This window comes from Aythya marila, assembly GCF_965140915.1.
Source record: "Aythya marila genome assembly, chromosome: 3".
Classification (NCBI taxonomy): domain Eukaryota; kingdom Metazoa; phylum Chordata; class Aves; order Anseriformes; family Anatidae; genus Aythya; species Aythya marila.
This window is the reverse complement of record NC_139044.1, coordinates 118,065,964-118,092,487: the sequence shown is the minus strand read 5'-3', so window position 1 is coordinate 118,092,487 and position 26,524 is coordinate 118,065,964. Positions and strand designations below refer to the sequence as shown.

General features: G+C 49.8%; 1 protein-coding gene across 5 annotated transcripts in view; it reads right to left on the bottom strand.

Annotated features, from left to right (window-relative positions):
• Positions 1 to 26,524, bottom strand: part of NCOA1 (nuclear receptor coactivator 1) — a 150,403-nt gene that overhangs the window by 105,945 nt on the left and 17,934 nt on the right. The window contains exon 1 of one of the 5 annotated variants that reach the window (XM_082756849.1): positions 4,784 to 4,854. The exons of the other annotated variants lie outside the window; for them this stretch is intronic. The gene's annotated coding sequence lies outside the window, so the exon portion shown is untranslated. Of the gene's footprint in view, positions 1 to 4,783; positions 4,855 to 26,524 lie in introns of those variants that run through there. 5 annotated transcript variants of the gene reach the window in all.

The window sequence follows — 26,524 nt, the reverse complement described above, 5'->3', positions numbered from 1 at the left end:
ACTGCTAATTCGCAGCAGCATCATTAAGAGCTTGTTGACCTTTTCCATGCTATCAACTGTGAGGGGTTTTTTTTTTCATTATTTTTGGTAGAAGGACTCATCAAGGTTCCTCACGCTGCAAGTTTCTTGGGGGAATAAAGCAAACGAACGCTTTAGGAGTCCAAGCAATGTGGATTTTTAATTCTCCCCTCCCTCCTTTGCCAGCACCACCCCTAAGACGGAAAAATTGCCCTCCAGGAAAAGGCAGCACAGCCCTGGGAGCAAATCCGCCGGCGCGAGGCGGCATCCGTGCAAGCAAAAGGAGGTAAAAACCAGCCCCAGAAAATTGCAGCGGGTGTTTACAGGCCGCAGACCACCACCGAACTCGTAACACGCCGGGATAATTAGACGGCGCGGTGCCGCACAAAGGCGCTGCTGGTAAATTGCTGTTGTTACTAAGCGTGGAGCGAGATCTGGATCAAGGGGATTTCTCAAGTCCCTCCTCTTCCGCAGGCTCGCTGCATCGCCTTCAATAAGCCGGGGAGCCTCTGAACCCGAGAGGAGCATAAATAATGATTCCCCTCCCGAGGTACATCTGCTGTAAGGAGGCATCGAGCCCGCGATGCGTCCGTGCGCTCCAGCCGCCCGCTCTGCTCTAAGTCGCGGCACGGATCGAGAGGAACCTCGCTCCTCTCAACCCAAATGCCGGTATTTTATCAACCCCAGGGCTTGCAAAGTCCTTGCTGGGCTGAAAAATAAATTTTTTGCTCTTCGTATTACAAAGTATCACCAGAATTTGAACAAAAAAGTCATTTGAAACGGGAACTCCAGAGACGAGCTCCGGAAAATCTCCTCCAAGCCACTCCGCGCGCTGCAGGCTCCATCTGATCCACCCGGCCACCACCAAGACAAGTCACCCCACTGCTTTTAAGTTTTATTTCTAGCGGCCAGCAATTAATCTTCATCAGCCTGAGCCACCTAAGGGCTGATAGGAAACCCAGGCGTGTAGCTGCGGGGTCCCCTCTGCCATCACCCCACGGAGGTGCCCGTGGAGGTGCCCAGGCGTCACAGCTCAGCACGCGGGGCTGGCAGCAAACCCTTTTTCTTTTAATTGCCTTACTTTGTGGGTTTTTTTCCTTGCTGGTTCAGCCCAGGGTTGGACACACAGAGGGCCAGGCTGCGGGGCCAGGCATGGAATGGGAGGAGGCAGCAGCGGGATCAGGTTTGGTCCCCAAGGAACCGCCACGTCCAGAGCCCACATTAGGGCAAGGAATTACTTCCAGGATGTGCCTGATCCCTTTTTTTCCTCTCTCTCACATTGTTAGATCTTAATAACGCAGCCATCGTTAGCAGTACAACTGCTATAAGTCACTCGTTATGATTTATCCATGCAAAATCAGGGAAGGCAAAAGGAGGGAGGCCAAAACCAGCAGCATCTCCAAGGAACAGCTCGGGAAACGCAGGGATCTGCACCCTAAAAGGCACAGCCCAAGGATTAGGGATGCTCCTGATGCTCCCACTCCGTACCCACAGGCACAGGAATGGGCACGAAGGTCCAGAAGAGGAAGAAAAAGCATCTTAATGCCATCCATGACAGCTCCTGAGCCGACACAGGGATTGGGATGAAAGCTAGAAGTCGGGAGAGGCCGTGGTTGTCGTGCTCACTTCCACCAAATAAACCTAAAACAACATCCCCCATCCTCAACGTGCTGGGAGGGCTGCACTCACCTCCCTTCGGACAAAGAGATGGGATGATGCGAAGGAGAGAGGGTTAAAAACAGGAAAAATATAAATACTGACGGCAACGGTGGGTATGTGTTTGCAGAATCCCGGGGTGAGGTGTGTGGCAGGGGGGGGATTTGGCTCCTGGTGCTAAGAAGGGCAATTGGCTGTGTTTTAAAAAAATGAGCTACTCACCCCAAGCTGGCCCTGATGGAAAGGAAAGCAACTATCAGAATATATAAAAAATATATATTGGAATTATATATTATATATTATATATATTATTATATAATATGTTATATAATGCATTATTAGAATTATATTATATAGAATATTTATATATATATATATGAAATGGAAAGAAGAAACATGGAAAAATGGAAAGAAGAACAAATAAACCGTTGGCATATTAAAATACATCAGAAATGATGTGATACAAAAGAGCAAGAGAAGCCAAAAGGCACAAGAAGAACACGGAGCTCGTGGGTTTGAGCACACCGAGGTATCCCCATGACCTAGGAACAGGGAATTCAGGCAGGGGCTGAGCACAGTCACTGCACAGGACCAGAGCAGTATCACAGGAATGGCAGAAGAATGCCCCAAATATTCCTGTTTGTTAATTAAAAAAAGGTATAGGCGAGCTGCAGGATGACAGGGAAACGTTTCCTACTCCAAGCAGCATTTCAGGCAGCTGGGAAACGACAGCTATCGGCGCTGGGCATTTTAAAGCAAGAGATCTTCACCTGGATCCTAAAGAGATCTTCACCCCGAGCACCATTTATCTGACTTTTCAGCCAGTTTTAACTTGGAGAATGCTGAAGGAAACGCTGCTGGGCCAATATTTGAACCACCAGGAGGGTGAGCAAGTGACCAGCCCAGCTCACACCCCACGCAGACGAGGGACACGCTGCTGCTGCAACCCCCGAGCAGGAATCAGAGGAAGCAAATAGCTGATGGCTATCAGCACAGATCACTCGTGGGGGTGTTTTCGCCCGGATTACAAGGTCGGCTGCAAACCCTACCAGCTCTGATGCAACGTACTTGGAGTTCTGTAAATGATTGAACTTTGCAGGGTACGATTTCTCAAGTAACTGGAATCGCATTACATAACACGGGATATATTAAATAGATTAATAATTGGCCAGGCGACAAGTCATAAAATCTAACTAGATCATCATCAATCACGTGCTCGTGCTGAAATCCCAGCAGGATCGGTTCTCGTGCCCTACATTACTCATTTCCCTGCAGGTCACAAGCAAAACTCCAGCTCGCGCCGACTCCAGATCTGCATCTTTCACCGCGCCGACTCCAAGCAAAGACGTTGCACGCCCTGATCAACAACTGCAAACTTGCATCTAGGAAGAGAAAACCTTCCAAAAACCAGGGGAGGGACGCAGCAGCAGCAGATGAAGTTAGCAGCAAGCCTGCTTGGTGCAGCGAGGGAGTGACAAATGAAAGTAGCAGGTGGCGAGTCCCAAACCAAAGCAGAGACGGAGGTTTCTTCGCCCACGAGCCAGCGCGGTGCTCGAGCTCCTCGCCACAGGATGTTGTGCACGCCGAGAGGCTGTGCGAGCTCGAGGGGACACAGCACAGAGCAAAAATCCCCTGGCGGTGGCTAAATAAGAGAGAAATCATCTCTGGCTGAGAGTCCTGTTAAATGAGCAGAGGCTGGAGAGCTGGGCGAGTGTCCTGCAGCTCCTGGGTCCTCTTGGAGGCTGCACTCACAGAACCGGGCTCCCATCACTGCAGATCCCTTCATGCCACCCTTAGAAGAGCAACCAGCACTGTAAAGCAGGAATTTGGGAACAAAGACCGTGGGGGCTGCGTCGCCCTGCCCCTGGCACAGCAGCGAAACCAGGGAGGTTCCCAAATTACAACGCAGGCGGTTGCAAGGATGCTGAAAGCCCCAAAAGTGTTCGTGGTGAGAGGTCACAGCAGCACAGCCCAGTCGGTTTTTAGGGAGAAGATTGGAGGTGACTGCATTGCCACCTGTAAACACCCAGCTTAAGAGATAAATGTAGGGGCCAGGCACCTCAGACCACTAGGCAAAAGAAAGCAGGGAGCCAAAAGCCTCTTTGATGTGATTCTGCAAAGCTTGCTCAGGTCGGGGAGGCTGCAGGGCTGCTCTCCACAAGTCCACGGCAGCCCAGGAGCAGGAGAAGCGGCCGTCCCACTGCCAGCAGCCCGGGAAGGGTAGAAATGAGTGAAAAGAGCTGAATCTTGGCTCTCCTTCCCAGAGCACAACACCTCGAGGCAACAATAAAAGTCACTTACAAGTGGTATTAGGCACGAGCTTTCAGCTGAAGATATAAAGATACCTGGAGGACAGGTAAAGGAAGGAAGTATCCACAGGTTACGTACATCAACAGCACTGGGTATTTTCCCCCTCATCAGAAAGCCTTTGAATTAGTAGGAACATGCATTTAGAGATTTCCAACATTAAAAAAAAAGAAAAGTCCTTTCAATAAAGCTCGCACTGACTGGTGATCTTTGCTCTTCTGTTTTCTTCCAAAACCCTGCGCTCAGCGTTTCTTGCTCACGCTACTGACACCTTCCCCTGAAAGGCCCGAAGTGAGGTTTTAAAAGCGGCCACATTTTCACTTTTTCCCCCAATTCTGCAACCCAACAAAGCACAGGCATTGAAACACCCGATGTAAATCAACGGATTGCACCGTGCATTTGTAAATGTGGTTAAAAACAGACAGGAGTGCCTGGCACCTTTGCATTTAAATATTTCACTAATATTTCCTAGCTAATAAACGACACCCTGCCATAAAGAGCAAGCAGGGAGGAGCTGAGAAGGATTTACTGTTGGTGGCATGTTGGCAAAATCCCTCGTGTACTTCCTTGTTGCTCAGTGCCGTGCTACGCATAGTGAGGACGCCAGGAGAGCAGCCTGCCTGCAAGGAAGATGCTGCACCAAAGCTTTTTTGCAGCTCCTCCACACTCTGAAGCTGTTGGGCCAGTGCAAAAGCCTCCTTTTTAGCTGTTTTTAACCTCCCTGGAGTGAGGATGCTCAGACAACAGTTTGAAGGCAATGTTAATTCTCACTACCTTCCCCCCCCAAAAAAAACGTACTCACTTTCAGGTGCCCTCTAAATTCGATTTTGCTTAAAAACTTGCAAACGTGTCTGAGCATCTGGAAGGCCTCTTCCTCTCCTTATCTCCTTTTTCATGTGCTGCTGCCTGATTTATACCCAACACCAAGTGGAGACAAGGGAGGGCAGAGCCGTTTTGCAAGAGGGCTCAGTCGGCTTTGCCAGGCCGCTGTCGCAAATTAAAAGGTCAGAAAAACAATCGCTGCATTTGGAAAGAATAATTTTACACAACTGAGCAGGCAACAACAACAACAACAAAAATATTAACTTTGTTCCAGTAAAGTGAGCTGTCTTATCTGCTCATGAGGAAGTTTAATAAACAGCTCGCTGTGCTTCTTAGGTTTCTGAACGCCTGCCAGGTTTTGCAGGGATCTTGCTTGTCCTAGCAGCGACTGCAGGGCTTTAAATGAAAAGCAGAACGTGTAAAATGCATTTTAGAAGAAATCTGAAAAAGAAATTGATTGGTTTTGTTAGTTTAGCCAATCGATACCAACAGGCAATGCTGTAAGTCGAGTTACAGCTGCGGATTGCTCCTGCTGACAGCGATCAGGCCCTGCGAGCTATCTGCTGGCTCCTGCTCCTGGGGATGCTGGCGGGGCTGAAGGGGCTGCCACACCACGAAACGTGGGGCTCGACCTCCTGAGAGATGAGCAAGGAGCAAAAAAAAGAAGGAAAAACATCAGTGGAAAGGAAAAGCTGCATTCGTGCACTCGAGTCCAAGTATGAAACATCTTCCAGCGGGTCTCCGCGCCTCCTGCGCCCACGAATGCTCACCCCGCCGTAAATCTGAGTCTTCCACCTGCCTCATCGAAATGCAAACCTGAGAGTTGCCAATTTTGGTGTTTACACAAGCTGCTGCTGTTCCGAACCTGCTCAAAACTCCCCAAGTTGCTGCAAAGCCGCAGCGGCGCTCTGCTGGCCCCAGCCACCCGGCTGGGACGCTTCAGGAGCTCCCGTCCCAAAAGGGCAGGAGGCAAAAAGGGCAATCCAAACCTCGCCCTTGGCACAACTTGGCCATTATGTACCCCTCTGAGCTCTGGAGAGCACCAAAATTGCTGCAGGCCCCTGCAAAGAGAGAAAGCTAACGGAGGAACTTCATTAATTACCGAAGGAAGCTGAGACACGGAGGCAGACCGAAAGCAGAAGCGTGCCTTAAAGGGGCAGGAAAAACCCCAAACCAACCAAACCCAAAGCGTTTTCCTTTCCCCCTGCCACCCAGCACCCCGTCCGCTCCGTTTTGCTCGGTGACTGCCAACTTTGCCAACTTAATCCCCGGCTCGCTCCTCGCCCGAGGATCCCCAGCTTCGTGTCCCAACACCCTCAAGTCATTAACCGCCCTAACGGCACGCTGCCTATTAGTTCGTAATAACTTCCTGATGGAGATTAGATCAGCCTTTGCTCCTCCTTCACCGGCCGAGCCTGAGCTCTGTGGAGCTCAGATATCGCCCTCATTTTGGGGACGACATTCCCAGGATCGTCCTTTTCTCTCGTTAGGGCCCGTTTGGTTCGCAGCCAAACGACGCGCAAATAATCACTTACACGGCTTAGGGCTCCTGCGTTGCTCGGGTCCCTTTCCTCCCCGAGCCTAACCCTTATCTTACCAAGTGCCTGCTATCATCTGCAAACTGCTTTGTCAGAGCAATGCCAAGGGCTGATAACCGCTCGCTTTCCTGCTGTCAACCCGTTGGGAACGCTGCCGCTGCGTTTCGTTTCCACAGGGCTCTACTTGGAGCTATCTCTAAGTAATCCAGCAGAGATGACCTCGTACAGAAGAGAATATCTGCTCCGAGGAGCTGTGCAAATGCTAATGCCGTGTGCTGCAAGAACGGCGCATGTTTGGAAGTGGAATTTAAGCTGCCACGAGTTCCCTGTTCCAGCAAACCCAGCTGCTACCGTGCTTCAAAAAATGAGATAAAAATCAATAATCTTTGGGGGAGCACTCCAAATTTTTGAACCATCCTGCTCCGAGGAACGTGAGGCTGACTTTTCAATCTTTTCCACCAATCTTTTCTCTCTCTCAGCTCAAAGCCCATGACAAAGGCAAGCGAAGCCAACGCGATGCCCAAGCACGCGGATATACCACAGCAGATATACCACAGCGGATATAGCACGGAGGATATACCATGGTGCATATACCACAGCAGATATACCACGGCAGATATAGCACAGAGGATATACCACGGCAGATATACCATGGCAGATACACCACGGCGGATACACCACAGCAGATATACCACAGCAAATACACCACGGTGGATATAGCACAGAGGATATACCATGGCAGATATACCACAGCAGATATACCACAGCGGAAATACCATGGCCGATATACCACGGCTGATGTACCAGGGTGGATATACCATGATGGATATACCACAGCAGATATACCACGGCGGATATACCACGGCAGATATACCACAGCAGATATACCATGGCAGCTATAGCACGGCGGATATACCATGGTGCATATACCACAGCGGATGTACCACGGTGGATATACCACAGCCAATATACCACGGTGGATATACCACGGCGCTGGGCTCGGGCCCTCACCATCGCTCCAACAGCTGTGCGCTGGATTGCAAGGATGTGGTGCGGTACTTTAAACTGTTTACTTTCTTCCTATCCCTCATTAAAACGTGCTTAATAACAAACACCAGCAGCCCAGGACAGATGTTCTTGCCTCGTCGTCTTCCGCAGCAAAATGCAGTTTGAAAAAGCAAACGGAAAAGGGTACCGTGTCTTAAACAGACCGAGGATGTTGTACATAAAATTAGAGAGGTTTCAACAATTTCAGTCCATTTGTTAAGGCAGTGAGGGTGCTCTGGAGTCCAACAGCCACAACTTTGATATTAATTTACACACCTGGACTTCTAGTTCTTAATTATCATCATCTTACGCTTTTCAGCACTAAAGATGCTTTATTGTCCTGGTATCGAACCCAATCCTCCCTGGAAAAGGAGGGAGAGCTTTAGACATTGGGAAATCCCAATTCTCTTGATTTCAAGGACTTTGGAACTTCACCCACGTCAGACATCACACATCACTTCCTGAGGGCCTGGGCCATGCTGTTTGATGGGAAAAATGCCAGGGGAGTAGTTTCCAAATGGGTGTGCCATGGTAGATGTCTTCTCATACCCATCCCCAAGGGGAACAACCAAGGGGATGTATCTTCTCGGCCAGCACCGACAACATAAACGTGTAGTTCGCACCTTCAGGAGCTCTCCACGCATTTGCAGAGATGGAATTCAGCCGGAATAACAACTACATCCAGCGGGGGGGAATAAAAACCCGCAGGGAAGGAGGCTCAGGAGAGGAGCTGTGCCGGGAGCCACGGCCAGGCTCAGCAGCAGGGCAGTCACACGAGCCCTCAAGAGCTCTCGGCAAGACTAAGTGGAAGCTGGAAAGCTCTCTGCAGCACCAAGCAGACACGTTTCTAACACAAACAGCCCTGTCCTCGGCCCCACGATTTCAGAGCTGTATCTCATCTCCTTCATTGAAGCCAAACTGTGGCAGAGCTCCTTCTATCCAAAGCAGTTTGGAGGTTTCAGAGAAGCTGACTAATGGGTTTCTTTTAAAGAGCAAAGCTGGTGGAATCATTTTAGGATGTTCGACGCGTCTCAAGTGCCACGTCTTAATGACTGAATCTATTGGGATGATGAAGGGGAAAAAAGAAATGAAGGCAACTTTGAGCAACAACTGGCACTTGAAGATGTGGAAAGCTGTGCTGCTCCCTCTGCCCCCATTACTCACATCACTGCATCTGAGATTTTGGTACAATGCAGATAAATCCGAGAAACAGACTGGATATGAATCCAGGGGTACCACGTTTACCCTAATCCCTGGCTGCCCATTAAATAACCCAAAGCATATTAATGCTAAGAAGACAATTACACTGGAATTCCAACTCCATATCCTATGGAATACAATAATTCCATATCTGCATGATATAAGAATATGTAGCTATGGCTACGGTAAGAAAATTCAGTAGTAAAAAGGTAATTTGGGGGATCTCTGAGTGAAAAAAATGTCAAGCAAAACCTTCACCACCGCTACGTTACTGCATACTAAAATATAACGCTGTTTAAACAGCTGAAAATGCATGTTTATCCTTTTTGATTATTTCAGCATGATGCTTAGAGAAAAAGAAAAAAAAAGCAGACTTTATTAAAAACCAAACTATTTAAAGCAGTAAGAACACATGCAGAAGGTTTCCAAGTCAGGACCCTGCCTTCCTGCTGCTCTGGAAATAGAGGATCACCAGGAACGGGTGCCTGCCCTCATGGAGAGATGAAGTTAACCCGAAAGCTTTGCATCTTCATCTCCATGCTAATAAATAAATATAAAAAATAATGAAAAAAAAACCAGCAATTTCAAAATGTTTTAAGTTCACCTGCAGCCACCATTTCAGCTATTTGATTTGCCCGAATCGATCCAGAATAGAAGTTGGGAAGGTGGGGCAGTATTGCAGCCTTGCCATCCCTCCGACCGCGCTGCGTGCACCCTGCAAACCCTGCCCTGCTGGGGAAGGCATCGTGGTCCCTGCTGCTGACACCAGGAATCGCCCCATAACTTCCACACGTAATGCCTGAGCATCACCGGGGCTGAGGGGAAAAGCAGATCCGTGGCTGTGCCTGTGGAGCAGATTCTGATCCCAAAGGCAGACCGGAGAGCGCAGGTCCCCAGCCCTCTGCACCCCATCGCAGCGCAGCATTCCCATCACAGCTCAGCATCCTTTCATCAGCTCAGCATCCCGCTGCTTTTCCAGGCAGCCTGCGATCCCAGCCAGGCACAGGCAGGGCTGGAAAAGGCCTTTTCCAAGGCAGGTGCTTATAAAAAAAAACATTTCCTAAAGGAAGCCACGCAACGTGAATTGCAATGGTCCAAAAGAGAGGGAAAAGCCGCTTACGGACTGCTTTAAGGCAATGCGTTGAGAACTGTTTTCTGCAAAAAAAAACAGAAATCCAGACGCCCCGGGCACTCCAGCCCACTCTGCTCGAGTTTCTTCCACCCCTGACTCCGAGCCCAAGCTCCCTGCTGCTAGCAGCCCTTCAGCAAGCACGGCTCAAGCATCAGAGGACGTGGCCGAGGGTTTCCACCTGTGGCTCGCGGCACCCCGAGCAACCCCACTGCTGCGAAGTCCCTCGATCTAGCCCTGTAGCACTGCGACTCCTTTTCAGAATGAAAAGCAGATGGTAAAGGAATCAAAGCACGTGCAGCCAGAGCAGTTATCTAAGCAGTTATCGAGAGCCAACGTCCCTCGTCGCTCTCCAGCCGAAGCGCACGGCTTTCAGATTTACAGCCCCGACTCTGATCCGCTCCCTGCTTTGCAAGAGCAGGGAATTTCCTTCTCCTTTTCCAACAGCAGCTCCGCAACCGCATGCATTCGGCAGTTTTGGAGCCAATCCTGCTCCGAAGCCTTAGCAGGAAGGAAATACGGAGCGGCTACCCCGGAGGTGGCACCGAGATGCGCTCTGCTGAAGGAACTTGCACGTCTCCTGCATAAAAATACCGGCTGAAGGGCAGCACGCTTCTTGGTGAAACCACCTGCAAGAAGCCGAGGGTTTCGGACACTTCGGGTACTCCCAGCTGCAGGAGAGCAAAGCACGGGCAGGATGAGGCTGGGCACATTCAGGGGATGCCAAACCCCGCTTGCCAGGGCTGTCTTTAATTGCACACCCATCTCCTAAGAAGCGCAGAAAAAGCCTCGTGGTGAGAAGTGGGAATATTTGGGCAGAAGACAACGGGGTGGGGAAGAAGCTCCCTTAGGTCTCCATCAGCCCCAAACGTGGCCCGGTGATTCCTCCATCGAGCTCATGAATTCTGACTGTCTCTAATTCCACTTCATTCAGATACCTAGACAGGGAGCTTAGGAAAACGCATCTCAGCTGGAGCACCCGTTAGGATTAATCCGCATTTAATATGGATTAATCCTCCGGCCACGTTTAAACGAGAGCACCACGACTTAAATCCACTGCAAAGAAACATTATCGGGAGGGAGAGAAAATTGCAATTCCAGCAAAAAGTGTCCAGCCCTGCGTTTCAGGTGGTAGCCAAAGCGACCTCCCTGTGGCATCACCATCCTGCTTGCTCCGTGTACTGCATGGAAGGAAAGGCGCCCGAGCAAGGTGGCATTTATCGCTCCCCACGGCAGCAAAACGAACCAGGAGCAAGTGCATAAAAGAGAAGGGAGAAGGAGGAGCTGGGAAGCCGTGAGAGCTTCCTCCTGCTTCGGTTTCTGCAGGTGCAGAATGGGGATTACTGGCACTGGCACCTTCGTAAGCGCGACGCAATTTGCTCACTTCGCCTTGCAGAGCAGCGACGTCTCCGCCGCGAGTGACTCTGAAAAATTGTCACCGATCTGGGAAAGGAAACTGCACGAATCCAAGCAGATGGCTAATCAAAAGGTTAGCTGCTGGATCGCCAGCCAGAGGAAATAAGGTTTTTTCTTCGGCGAAAATAAATCACATGGATAACATAAACACCAGTGGCTTAAGTCAAAATAAAAGTTGAGTGCGATTTGGACTTAAAACCTTCATCTTCAACCCGTTATCAAGGCGCTCCTGACTTTTAGTAGCCTGGTGTTAAAATAACAGTGGTCTTGCCCCGGTCCTGGCAGGCAGCAGCTCGCAGCACGGACTGCTGGTCACGTTCCCAAAATGCAAATGGGTACAAAGAAAGGCATCTGCGGCTCATTTCGGGGGCAAGATTTTCATTTATCGGCAGCCAAAATCGTCGCACTGTCACATCACCCGGGCTGTGGCTTGGTCGGAGGAGCGCTTGGCGTTTGTTTCCTTTTTGTGTTAAACACATCAAAATACAAATGGACAACGCCAACGTCCCACCACACGCTGGTAAGAGCTGGTAAGCAAGCGCTGGTCTGCGGCAAGAGACATTTTTAAAATGGGCTGTTGGGAGCTGAGCTTTATATATAAAATTTCCATGGTTACCTCCATGCAAGTTACCATGGATTAGACGGGACTAAGCACTTATTTTTCCAAAGCCATTTATGAGCATTTAAGAGATTTTTCCGTTCCTGCCTCAAAGTATTTCATGCCATTAGCCACTGTTTTTCTGATCACATCCATTTCTGTATTAAGTCTTAACCAAAACTTAATTTTATACTTCTACAGTTTACACGAGCTGCATTAGGGATGCATGCGATCGGGAGATACGGCGTGCATTTGTATAAAACATCGAGCTCATTTTGACAGCTAGCAAATTCAGAGGGTGAATTCAAGGCTACCAGGAAAGATTTTATCCTTCTATCAGAGGAGACAGCGATTGGATCAAACAGATTTTTCCAGATGTTCAAAGAGAAGTCAGGGGCTGTACCCGCATCCATAACCGTGGCCAACAGCTATGCAGCAGCATTTAAACAATATTAATGACTCCTGCCAGCTCTGAAGGAAACCAAGGTAAAGCAGCGATCCTTTTAGTCCAAAGAATAAAACCCTGAAGAGGATGCAAATTAGAGTTGTTGGTGCTCAGCACCACTTAAGGAAAAAACTCTCACCTGGGAAGGATTTCTGTATTGGTAGTTCAAGGAATACCAACTTCTTTTTACCACCATCTCCAAGATTTATTCTAAGTGCTCTACCAAAAAGAATACTGTTTCACAAGGGATGCCAAGGCGTGATGAAGAGCCGAGCTTGAACATCAGGTGCTCCGTCAGGAGGACACCTTACGCTCAGAGAAATGGGTGCTCAGGTACGATGAACAACGGCCCCCCTTCTGTGCTGGAATTTATTTCTGCTCAGCAGCCACCCATGAGTTATTTCACACACCAAGAGCCACCAAACCCTACCAGCCTCGATCCTCCCGCCCCACAAATACCCACACCGTGCCCCTTCTTTCTCTCCCCTACACACTGAGTAAATAAAATCCCCCCAAAGGTAAGGCAGAGCAGGCAAACAGTTCATCTGGAAGGTCTCAGTCCCACCTGACTGGGACTATGGGTGTGCTAAAATGGAATTAAGACACAGAAAATGAGTTACACGCCCCTGTTATTTGCAGCCCTACTTATCTTCCTCAAACTGCCAGAGGCATCCTAATCCCCGCTTTCAAGAGAATCGGTTCTTAAAATGAAAGGCAAATCATTTTCAAAGACAGCCAGCCCAGAGGGGCACGGGCTTGCCCAGCTGCCACCCCCAAGGGGTCCCCAAGCCCCAGGAGAAGACATTTGGGAGATCCCCTAGCCCGGGATCCAGCGGGATCCTCCTCGGGATCCACTGCTGCAGCCCTGCCCTCGCTGGGCAGGGGGCCAAGATGTATTAAAGACGATTTCATCCCCCAAAAGGCAGTAGGGAAATCGTGAATTTATCCAGGCTGTCGCGATAAAGACATCACCTCGGTGCCACGCACCTCGGCGCCCGTGGGAGTCGCACGGAGCGGTTTCTCCTCGAGGCATTATCGCATACGCAGCGTGCACCAGATGGCTGGGACGTGGCTGAGCTGGAGGTTTCGACCACATCAATATTCCCCTTAAGTTGAAACAGCTTCCCATGGAGTTTTGGAAGCACAAGTTCGTTTGGATACCGTGCAAATTCGGTCTCCTTACTTCGGGACATTTTTTGAGGAGATGCAGATAAGCGCTGATTTTAAGAAAACACACTACAGAACAGCAATATATGCAGATGAAAGGGAACTATATTTTTTTAACGGAATAAAAGACATGGCAAAACACTAACGTATGCAAAATATGCTTCAAAAACGGTATTTTTTTTTCCAGATCAATCCTAAACAAGAACTCCTTGTGATCAAAACCACACAGAAATCTAAAAATAGCTGGCCAGGGAAAACACTCAGCAAACATTTTAAGGATGCTTCCCCTTTTGAAGGGATTTATTCACTATTTTTTGGTTTTCTTTCTTTCTTTTGGGGTTCCCAGAGCTGGTCGGGCGTGAGGGGGGTGGCAGCGCCACAGTACCGGGCTCCCTCATCCCGGCACTGCATGGGGACACCATGTCAGCACACCTGCACCTTTTTTAAGAAATTTCAAAGCATGGAGCAGATGCTGAAGCCATTCACGCCGGGAGCAGCCCTTCCACAACCGGTTTATGTTTCCAGCCCTGCCACAGCGAGTCGCCTCCCCGCCGTTTGAAGTCTGAGGCGAGCGAGCTTCATCGCAAGCCTCGCCTGCAAGTAGCTGCTTGTGGCAGCCAGCGGCGGGGCAAAGGCTCCTCTCCACTTGGGATAGCTCTCTCCAGAAGAACTTGTTTAGGAAAAAGACCGTGGAAGCTACTGAAAATTGGAGAAATGTGGGCAAACGGCATTAAAAAAGTCCTTCCTGGAGCAGGCCGCCTGAGAGGCTCTAGGCTGCGCGCCTCACGCTAGGCCACGCAGGCCAAAGCTGAAAGCTGCCTGTGGATTGAGCACATTGCTTTTGAGCGATGCTTTTCTTAGGTTAGGTCCTCTCTCCTCTCAAAAACACACCCTCATTTCCTCAGATTTTCATTAAATCTGTACAAAATTTGCACCGCCTTGGTCACAAAACACCCCCCGCCTCTCCACACAGAGGTTTCACTTCAGTCGTGCCACTCATTTCGTGCCACACTCACCAGCTGCTGGTTCTTCTCCCCTCTCCTTTCCCCAAAAGACCCCCAAGTGCTCAGAAATCAGCCCTAAAAACCTCCACAAAACGAGGCGAGGCTCTGGGCACCCAGAAGAGAGGCCCTAACCTCTCTGAGGTTTTATTTCACAGACCTTTAAGGACACACAACAGAAAGGTACAAATGTGGAGCACCAAACCAGAGACCAACACCTCCCTGGCAGACAGAAATTAAACTTTAACACGCCTCAAGAGTCCTCTTGTAGCAATATGTATTTGAAGCTGAGCAAGTGTAAGCCTTAACATGGTTTTAAATATCTGCTTGCAGGAAGAAACAAGATCAGCTAGGAGGATTTGGCTACATACAAAGTGTACTCATTTCCCAGAATGAGCAAATTAAAGAACAGTAATTTTTTTTTATTTATTTTCATGTAGAAATGTGATCATGCCACCTCTGGAAAGCTATCCACGAGGCTTGTGAAAACTAATGGAAGTACAGAAAAATCATCTCGGAGAAATTCTGGAGTAACAAGAGGGGCTGCAGGGAGATCGCCAGCAAGAATCCACATTGGAAAGCAACCGGAGGGGGATGGGAGGGCAGGCAAACTGCTACAAAATCCAGAAGCTAAGTTCAGCAAATACTATTTACTAAAATACTAAAAACAAGGACTGGGATCCAAACGCGAGCTGTGCAGACGTCCATCTGGCAAATGTCGGAGCCGTCCTCCCAAAGCTGCCTTGGCTGTGTGAGAGCAGGACTTCATCTGCTAAGGGGAAGAGATGGGAAACAGCTCACAAAACTCCTCCCTGCAGGCTCCAGGCCCTCTGGAAACTGTATTTCTTTCCTTTTTATTCCCACCATAGGAAATAACACACTAGGAGATACTGTTATCTTTTGCAGCTTGGTTAATAATGTGCCTAAAGCTCTTTTAACATCTACAAACGTAGCCTGGCTTCGCTTCCAAGTGCTCAGAATTTGGAAAGGGATACACACAAATTTGTCTCTCAAGAAAACATGAAACTACCCTGTCCAGGCTGGGATATAGGACATACAGGATATAGGACATACGGGATATGGGACACACAGCTTCATAGTTGTGCAAAAACTACAAATACTCCTTTGATACGAGTGCCTGCGTCTTGTTAACTCTCCTCGAAGATGTGCTTCCAGCCAACTACACTGCTTTAGCCAACTGATGAAACAAAGAACATTTGCCCCAGGCTCGAATGGATGTTTCATTAATTATGTGAGAATTAAGCGAAGATTAAGCGAAGATGGAGACCTCTCTTCCAAGAGCAGAGGTCAAGAGCTGAGAATTGGTTTGATTTCATGGACAACAAACTGACATCAGCAAGAGGCAACGTTTCACAAACGTGGTCTTAAACTCAGGCCTGAGATCTTTGTAACACTAATATTAGGGTAGAGACCGGGTTCACTGGAGCAACCCGATGAAGGGCACGTATGACCAGTGGCATTAGAGACCCTGCAAGGTGAGGTGGAGGGGTTTAATTTGGGGTAAAAGACCTGGCCTTTCTGTCAGTCCAGCAGAGCTGAAGCTGAGCCACCAGAGAAGATGCTGCAACACAGCTAAAGCACCTGTATGCATGGGGCATCTACCATCTGCCCAGGAATGGGCAGGAGCCATCACCTTAGAATCACAGATACAATCCCAGAGTGGTTTGGGCTGGCAGGGACCTTAAACCCCACATGGTTCCAGCCCCCTGCCATGGGCATGACCCCTGTCCCCAGCCCAGGCTGCCCCCAGCCCCATCCAGCCTGGCCTTGGGCACTGCCAGGGATGGGGAACCCACAGCTCCTGGGGCAGCCTGCACCAGGGCCTCGCCACCTTTATTAGGAAGGATTTCTTCCTAATTTCTAATCAGAACTACATACTCGAGACGAAACTTGTGTCTCACCTCGCTCTTCAGTTCCTCTTGGCGTACTGCTTTCTCCTTAGCTGCGGGGCGTTCAGGGGTCAGATGATTGCAGCAAATTAATTTTCCATTTAATACGCAATTTTCGACGACCATTCATTGAGCTTCTTGCCCTTAATCATTTTGCTTAATTCGTCTATCAAGGTTGGTTTTCCTCTGTGCTAAGTGCAAGGCCAGAGGGCTCTGAGCAAGCCTCGTGCCAAGAGCTCCACAGCCCCAGCTCGCTCCCTGCCCGGGCTGCAAGCCCCTAGAGCCCCCTGCCAGGCACAAAAAACGCTGCCAGAGCTGCTGCCGTGCCATAACTTTTCCCCAAAAAGGTCCTGTTCTGCAAAGCTGGTGGAGCAGGCACCTAAAAGATCACAGATACGTCATCTCGGCTCTGTGCAAGGCAAAACCCAGCAAAAACTTACAATTTGTTCCACATTCTAGGGCTTTTTATGTCATTTAGATATGAATCCCTGTCAGTTTAGGCTCTGAGCACAAGAGACACTTTACAAACCTGACCATAAAACAAGGGCTCTAGTGACCAAGCTCAGCCCTGACCCGAACCTCCCCTGCTTGGCCGGAGCTTTCACTTCAATAACCCTGAGCGATGGAGGCAAACCCCATCCAAGAGCTGGGGAAGGGGAGAAAGGAGAGATTGGATGCAAATGCCAAGATTACTGTATGGAAACGACATTTTTCAAAAATATTACACTTCCAAAAAGTCCTGGCACGAAGCGAGGAGTCACATCACTCATCAGCACCTGGGAATGCCTGAGACTTCCCATCCCGGCACCTCCTCTCCCCAAAATCCCACAGCAGACGCTGGACATTGCATCTCTCTTCCCAGTTTCTTACTGGGAGCTTCCCGAAGCGCCTTCTCGTGGGTGAGGAAATCCAACAAAGCTTGGGTGTTGCATTTTCTTGCGTGAACAGGGATGAAATCTATTCTGCCTTGCCATCGAGGATTCAAGTGGGTTTACCTGATGGCCAGTCACTCCACATCCTTGTTCCAGCCTGCTTCGCGTTTTCCAAGTCAATTCCTCTTTTTGTTCGCCGTTAAAATTACAGATTTTTTCCTATTTCTTTTCATAAAGCGGCATTAATATTTTATGATTGCATTCTCCTGCATCGCAAACGTATAAATAACTCCAGATTGCCGAGCGCTCCGGCCGCCAAGAATCTGTTCTCTGCACCCTCTTCTGACTTCTTGTGTTGCAGGGGGGGGGAAAAAAAAGTGCACGAGGTACAACGAAAACGCAGCCTGACATCATTCATAATTCTAGGCTTGTTCAAAGGCTTCCCATCTCCTTAAGAAGATGAAACCATCCCAGCAGGTCTGGTTAGCAGGGACGCGGAGTAATGCGGATCTAATGAAACTGCAGGAGCCAAAGAGGCAACGCAACAGGCTGGGCAGCAGGAACGCTGCTGCACTGAGATTATTCACTCATTTCTCCTTCGTTTTCCTAATTCTCTTCCGATGTGTTCTTTGGCCAGCTCCACGCAGCCGAAGCAGAGAAGCGTTTCGAGGCTGCTGTTGAGAATTGCAGCAAACGCTGCTGGCAGAAGCCCGTACGGCGAGACCTCGTGCTATCACACGCAGCGAGTGAGTTTGGGAATCGTATCCTTGCTGATTTTCCCCCAGCTATGAGAATACGCCCTGAGATTTTCCACGCACGTGCTACATTTTTGAGGTTATTCTTCCCTCAAGGCTTCCTCCAGTCATTCGGATCCACTAAACTCTCCCCATGATACGCTGAAATAATCGGGTTTTTTTTTGACAGGAGCCAGCAGCAATCCTGAAGTCTCATCTCAGCCCCGGCTCGGCATTTCCATCCTTCCTCCTTCGAGCACATAAATGCCTGCAAGAACTGCTGAAAAACACCACCACCAAGTGCTTTTCACTCAAAATTGGGTAAAGACACACCAAAAAGCCACACAACCCCACGGGCTGATGAGGGCGAGCCAGCTCTCCCAGCCAAATAATTTGCCACAAATTCAGACACGCGGAGGCCACCACAGCCTCGTGCCCCAAATTGCACATCAGGGATCTTCGCTGGACTCCCAGGGACGGTGCTGAGCTTCCAACCACTCGGTTTCTGCCTTCTGCTTGTGCCAGCCACGAGCATGAACGTGGCAGGATGGGACCACGGCATGCACCAGGCCTTCACAGCCGAGCTGGTGAGCAGAGAGAAGGAAAAAAGGGAAACTACAGGGACGTAATTTCACAAAATCAATGAACAAAACCACTCAGGCTCTCCGAGAACAAAAATGCTGTGCCCATCGACTTCTCACACACCATGTTTTTACAGCAAAAGCACGCAAGTGCAAATCGTGGTCCCGTGTAACTACAGCAGAAGTAACACTGCCACTTTATCAGCGGATGGAAGAGGAATGCCACCGAGGAGGAAAGAGCTTGTGCAGCGGCAGGCCGCTCCGACAGAGCAATACTGTGTGTTTTTCTAATACATAATAGATCAAACAGCTTAATAAGAAATAAGCTCGTTGCTGACGGAACAAATATTCAAGGGCATGAAATACTGTTTTAAATTATTTCACTTACAGACTCAAAGAAGGGAAAAAAAAGAAGCCTGGGCTGAGCAAGCTGCATGCAAAACCAAAGCGCCGTGCCGGAGGCTGGGGGCTTCGGCGTGCCCCCCTGGACCCTCTGCTCCTTTCGGATTTAATATGCAGTCATACACTCAAAATTACTTGCCTCTGCCTTACTTATGTCAAATCTGCTCAGCTTGCAAGTCATTTTTATTTTTTTTTCCTTAGCTGCCTGCCTGGTAAAGTCACCTGGGAGTTCAATGTCAATATACGCCGCGCTTTGGAGCAAAGGCTCTGCCATCAGAGCCCTTCATTACAGCAGCAGGCATATTAAACGCGTTTATACATTATTCTTTGTTGATGTTTTACTTGCTTTAGCCGGTAACTTTGCTTTTGGTTCTTCTTACGGATGGCCAGGATGGTTGGCGTTACCAGTTAATAAAATATTTCAAGTGGTGTTCTCCCACAAGGAGATCTCACGCCTTAACACAAACCAGGAGCCACTGACAACTTCTAAGCCCTTCAGAAGGAAAAAAATAATAATTTTTATAGGGAAAGACACCGAGCAAAACTGCAGTAGGCTCTGGAACACCACGATACGCATTTCTATCTCGAAAATCATTGAACAAATCCACTTAAAAAATACCAAGCACAGCCCCAAGGCCACAAGCAGAGGAAAGCGGTTTAGCAGGTCAAACGAGACAACGCGTGCTTCAGGAGCCCTGCTGAAGCCACGGCAGCGGGTCTCGCATGGAAACACCATGCAACGAGCCCCTGTGTCTGCCCAGGAAAGATTTCTCCGCTCACCATCACCCCACAGAACAACCCGGCTCTTCCTCAGCAATGCCAGGACCTCCACCAATTACCCCCGGATGTCCTAATTGAGTCAGCGACTGGAGATTTTCATTTCTGCAGCCTGCTCGCTGCAGTGAGCCCTGATTTAATTTCCCCTAAATCTCCCCCAATAAATTACTTTCGCCCAGCCTTTGCCTCTGCGAGACCGCTCGGGCGGAGGCCCGGCACCGGGAGCGGCCGAGAAATAGCTTTGGGGAAAGTCAGCAGCCATCTCTGAAAGGTTGTCCTTTACAATAAATTAGGCTGAAAAAAAAGGGAAAAGGGTCAGAAGATAAAGGTGAAAACCTACCAAGAGTTCTGGGGCAGTATTAACCACAGGAGAGGCTGCCACGAGGCCCCACCGGGCGTTATAGGGCCCTGTAAGGACACGCTATGAGGTCTGCAGCCTTTTTATCCTTTTGCTGGTTCTCACTCGGTGCTTCACAAATTAAATAAAGAGCATGGAGGGGAAAAAATGAGAAAGTAAAGTCTTAGAAATCAGCGTGCTGTGGCTCCCAAAGCCCCCAGACCCCATGGGCTCGCGAGACATTTGGCGTCGTGCCCGCCGAGCCGACCCCGGCGTACGGAGAGCTCTCCCGATGAATGCAGCTAAGGCCCTTTTCCCCAGATTTAGCAAGCCTAATAGGTTAAAGTACACGTCACACCCTTTCTCTACACCCACTCCATAACTCTCGTCTTTGTTATGCAGACAAGCAGGCGAGCAGCTTGCTAAGCATCTCCGCGTGTTTACAGAAGGCCGCGGCACGAGCGCGCCGATCTGCCCCGCGAGAGGCGGCTCCGCTGCAGCTCCCAAAAAAAAAAGCAGCTCCCAAAGGGAGCCCCGGGTTCAAACAATACCTGAAAGGCTCGGCTGCGTGCTGCAGGCCCACAGGGGTGACTGGAAACACAAGCTCCCCAAATAAATATTCCTCCATGGTGCTCAGAAAGCCTGGATAAATTCTGAAAGCTTCAGGGGGCGATGCAGAGGAAAGGGGTGTTTGCAGCTTGGGTGCCCCCAGTGCTATCTATTTGCGTGTGAGCTCGCAGAGGAACGAGGCTAGCAAGAGGAAAGCACGAGGAACAGAGCAAAATTCCCCGTGGTGCCACGATCTGAGCCTTCAGGAAGCCGTGGTCCCTCGCAGCATCTCCAAAATCCCCGCAGCCCCTGGTCTCCAGCGGGACGACACGAAGGGGCTGAGATGAGGCTGGGCAGGCAGCGAGCCCCAAAACCAACGTGCCTGTTCCTATTCTTACCTCATCCCTCACTTTTTCTTCATTGATGTGACGAGCCTGTGAGTTCTCAGAGCAGCAAGCACCGGTGCGGGGTTGTTACCCAGGATTTTGTGCTCCTCCTCGTGGGTCCTCAGCCCGGCCCCGAAGCCGGAGCAGAGCACGACGACGGCCCCGAGGAGCAGCGGCGAGGCCCCACGCTTCACAAACTAGGTCACCGGTTTGAAACGGAGGTGTGGACGGCAGCACCAGCCCCACAGCAGGCACTGCTGCGGCTCCACGTGCCTGCAGAAGCATTCCTGCCGCCGTGTAATTACGGGCTGGGACCACAAAACGCGTGCGCTGCCTCCCTCCTCGGCCGGCATCGCGCGGCTGGGCTCCAAAGCCATCTGAAAGGGCTGGCATCCCTCAAGACCCAGCTCCACAAGGCAGAGCCGCACGCGCTTTTAATTGATTCCTGCTTTCCAGCACGGCAGCCAGACCCCTATGAATAGAAGCAGCAAAAGCTCAGGAAATGGTCTTTTTTCCTCCCCCCCGCCCCGTTTTGAACACGGGGATTTTCTGGCTCCGTTATTGTCATCCTTCTGACTCAACGCACGCACTCGCGTGCGTGCACGCACATCAGAGGGAGACGGGGCTGCCGATCTCCTGGCAATGACAAAAGGTTCATTTCTACTCATTAAGGGGTCTTGTAAAACGGCAGGCAGCGCTCGCGTTCGTCCCTCCGGCACAGGAGCAGGTTTGCGGAGCGAAATTTTCCGGAGATCAGAAAACCGAGGGCTGTTCAAGCCCCACGCAAAATGCCAGCTTCCTAGCAACACGGGCTTCTTACGCTGGAACAAAAGGCTCTCCAGGAAAGGTTCCTTGTCCCTCTAGGTCAGAGGACGCCCAGCATCACCCAAGGGTGCTCCCAGCCCGGGTACAGGAGCGAGCCCGCGCAGCGTTCATGGCGATGCACCGAAACGAGGCGAGGTGCTGGGTGCAGCCGAGGGTTTCTGTGCATCCCAAGAAATCCTTGGTTTCTTTTTTTTTTCAAGAAAACTGATCTGAACGGAGGTCGGCACGCGGAGCTGTCGGTCACTGGTACCCGGAGCAGCCCCTGGTGCCACACTCAGGGTTGGAAACGCGAAGCGGAATCCATCCAAAGAGCCAGGCGAGACCTCAGAAGCCACAGATTGAAAAGTTCTCCAACCTTCTAGAGAGCAGGCAGAAAAAATACTGATACCAAACAGCCACAGATCACCAGAGACAGGCACTTACCCTTCTCCCCTTTTTTTTTATCCTCCCCCTTGTGCTGGAGCAGCAGATAGGAGCCCCCTGCTCACCGCTGGTGTTTCTGGACACCGATGTGCCCGGCCCCTGCTGCCGTGCTGGTTTGCCTCGGCTAAAGCCTTCTGTTGTCAAGGGAGGTTTTGTGGCCGCTCTCTTCTGGTTACAACCTCGCATTTCAGGCTCTTGAAACATCTCTCTTCTTAATTCCTCCTTTTGTAGTGAGAGTGCGGCGCTGGTCATGGTTTCCACACTCGCTGCTTATTCTCAGTCATCCAGATCCCTCCGAAAAGGGGTTTTTTTGAAGCAGTCGAGCAGAACGCACCAGTGTAAGAACGACTTAGGTTACAATCTAAGGCCTCCTGAAGATTAAAGCCAATTATTTCTAGGCTCTTACCCTGGTTTTCTTCTTTTCTCACCGAGGCTAAACAAGTTTGTTGAGGTTACGTGACCTTCTACAAACCGCTCCTGCCTCTTTTTAACTTCTTCCTTGTTCCGAGCGCTCATTTCTGTCCAAGAATGGTGTTAAGTATTTGCTTGACAAAATGATCTCGCCACTTATTTACGGGGCGCCCTTCCTTTTGAAATATTAATCCCCTTGACTAAGAATACCGCACACATCTTTATTCCAGCCTGTTTGGAAAGGGACTTGCCACAAGACAGCTTGGGATCTGAGCGGCGCGATACTAGAGCTCATTATTTTATTAGGAACCAGCACAACATTCAACCCCCTTCAGCACCTTCAGATTGCTGGGGGTATACCAACAATGTTGGTGATGAACTTTGAAGCATTAATTAAAAAAAAAAAGTCAAAGAAGCAACCCTGAACGTTGCAGCCCATGCACCGAAGGAAGGGGTTGGGATTTCTTCACTCTGAAGGTGGGGAGGCACTGGCACAGGCTGCCCAAAGATCTCATGGGTGCCCCATCCCTGGAGGTGTTGGATGGGTAGGTAGGAAGGCCAGGTTGGATGGAGCTTTGGGCAACCTGATTTAGCAAGAAGTGGCCCTGCCCATGGCAAGGGGTTGGAACCGGGTGACCTTGAAGGTCCCTTCCAACCCAAACGGTTCTGTGATTCTATGATCAGAGCAGGAAACCTTAGAGATACAAGTGCCTTCGTATAACCACTCAATAATGTTGATAGTGGGGTGTTTCTGCCACCAAAACCATGACAATTCCCAAGATCAGTGCCCAGCACCAAGCAGGACAACCCTGAGGATGAGCCGCGGGTCCCCACCGACCCAGCTCGCCCACCCAGAGCTGGCAGCATCCTCCGTACCTCGGGATGTGCTGGGCTTGGGGGAAGAGCCCCTGACTTTTTTGGGGGGGCTGAAGACCCCCTCGCTGCCGTTTGCTTCCCAGAGCTTGTGTCGAGGCCGAGCCACCCACCCCAAGGCACTCAGCACCCGTGGGGCTCACCTCCGAGGCAGCGCCGAACCAAACGAAACGTCGCGGGGAGATTTCAACGAGGGAACAACAAAAAACACCCGTGCCATCGGAATTCCTTCCCCTCGTTTCCTCCGATTCCTCGTTTCTCATGATCTTGGCCGGCTGCTGCTTTTTCCGTGCCTCTCATCTCTATTCCACGACCCAGCCGCCTTTTGTCCGCTCAGCACAACGGCGCTGAAAAGAACTGGGTTAGGGCAGCAGGCAGGAGCTGCACGGGTTTGGACGCGTCGCAGGAAGTTGACTGTGCAGAATTAAATCCCAGTTTCCTCTTCGGGCCGTATATATTGGCCGGCGAGAAGATTATTCTATTTTTCAGCAGCAAGGACGAGGGGGGCTCGCACGCCGCAAGCTGGAGGTGCCAAGACGGCTGAAGAAAACGATCAGCGGGGTTTTCAGCAGGATGGGCAATTTTGGGCAGAACAGAGGCATTCGGGAGCAGTTCATTTCATTTGGCATTTCCCCTTCCTTACAGCTTCTTTTTTTTTTTTCCTATATATATACACACACAAGCAGTTTGTACAGCAGAAAATGGAACTCGGAGGAAGCAGATGTGAGAGGGGAAATTTTGGTGAATTTATCTTGCAGAAGCAGGGCTGCTCCCGGAGCCCAGTCTCCAGCGCGTTGTTAAATGAGGCAGCGAAGCCTCTGCCACGATACCGATGAAATTGCCTATTAGGAAACCTTGACTTTACACCTTTTATGAATTTAGACATGAGGATTCGTGTGTTTAATGCTATTCTACGCAAGCTGGTTTGTTTCCTTCCAAATCCACGAAATCTTGCAGACAAATTGCCAGAATTGTCCAAAGTTCCTCTTCAATTCCTCGCTACTAAAAACCTGCTAATTGCTCTCAACCATCCGAGCTTTCCCTGTCTTATTTTCCCCTTGTATTAGTTTCTGTACTGTTCACACCTTCTGTGGCTTCACGTCAGATTTACCACCTTAAAAATTCCACTTGAAACAAGAGAATTTATTTAGCTTGAAAACGAACGTTTGGACAAATGCGTTTCGTGGTGCTTCCTATCAAAACAGCCAGATTTTGGCTAAGACCCGAAGAAACCTCCAGCCTCTCTGCCAACCTGATCTCACCCTGATGATGCAGGTCACCATCAGCCTCGTTTCCTTATGGACCCACTCTCCAAATACAAGGAAAATCATCCCTAGGAGCATTTCCCTGCACCTTTTGGTTATCGGCTCTGCCCTGCATCTTCCAGCTCCTCTCCAGGCACATCTCCACCCGGAGCAGCCCCTCGGGCACATCACCAGTCGGGATAAAGCATCCCAGTTCTGCAGATCCAGCAGGTATCTGAATTAAAAGATGCCCCACCAGCACGTTTCGGAGCCCGAGCTGTCCTCACACCCAACACAGCTCCCTGACACACACCCAAGTTGATTTAACATCATCTTTACACTTTTGTACACCGATTAAAAATGAAAGACGACAAATAAATCCTATCAACTGCCGGCACCGCACCTGCTTTTCCTTTTTGCAACCTCCCCTTTAGAGCTTTTCCTAAATAAATAATTTTACGGCCTTATTATGGTCCAGATCGTGTTATTATGCAACCTGTTGAGACAACATCTTGAAAGTGTGACAGCAAGACGCACTGATGATGCCCTAATTATTACAGCATGACTAAGTAGTTTCACCCTTCTGATGTCCAGGGACGGGACTTTTACATAACTTCCCAAGGCAACGGGAAGATTTCATCCTCGGATCGCTCTTCGAGAGGCTCCTCCTGAAGTTCTCCAGCTTTGGCTCCGGCTCTGCAGAATTCCACCACCGACTTACTCCGATCTCCCAGGCAATTTATGGTTCTGGCACGACTCAGCGCAATCCATCACTGGGGTGACAGACAGAACATAAACTGTATCCTGGCTGACATCACTGCTGGAGTCCCTGGTGAAGTCAGAAGAAACTATTACCAAATGAAAAACAATGCTGTCAGAGCTGCACGCGCTCTGCCATTCCTCTCCTGCCATATTCCTTCCTCCGCGGAGGTTATTCTGTTTAAAAGCTGCCTTGCTTTGTCCAAGAGGATTTTGCAACGCCGGTATTAAGCTGAAACACTCGAATAAAAGGCTAAATAGGACAGCAAAGAGCAAGGCTGCGACGGCGAGGCAAGGGAGGTTGGCAATGCTCAAAGCAGCGCCGCGCTGCAACTGCACAGAAATTGGGTTTAATAGCTAGTGAGGCCTTAAAAAAAAAAAAAAAGGAGTGTATGAATAGAGGTTGAAGCTTCTAGAAAATGAGCAAGTGATTGGAGGCTACCAAGGAAAAGACAAAGTGGAGAGGGACACAATTTGCTGAAGGCGGTGTAAAATAAACCCCGACCCTGCTATAATGGAGGAAAGCTTTTACTTAGGTCTGATTCACTAAAACCAATGAAATAATGTAGTCGTGTTGCACGGCCCTACCAAAACCTCACAGCAAGGTAATTAAAACAGGCCGACTCCTCTCTCCTCCCTTCCTCCTCTCTACCACCTTTACCCCGCTTCCTTCCTCCTCTCTTCCCTCTTCCTCCTCCCTCGTTTCCTCCCCACAACAGAGCAAGGTGTGAAGAGCGAAGGCAGCCTCCTGTCCTCCAGGGAAGCTGCTCCGTCTGCTCCTGTGGTGGCTTTTTCTGGGTTTTTTTCCTCCTCTCTCACGGGCTCTGCCACCAGGAGCACGAGGAGCAGTGAGATGCTTCGCTGAGAGTGCCGAAAGCAAACAGCCAGGATCACCGAATAAACGAGGACCAACATTAAAATAGTGGTGAGATTCTTTACTTCTCCTGTTAATGGTCTTAATAATTCACCTTGCAGGGTACATAAAATATTTTTCAAGGCAATTCCTGTGAAACTTTAGAGAATGAATAAATGCATCCACAAAGCAGAGCGCGGCAAGGCAGCGCAGGAGGCTGCCGGCACACGGTACCCGCACCTCT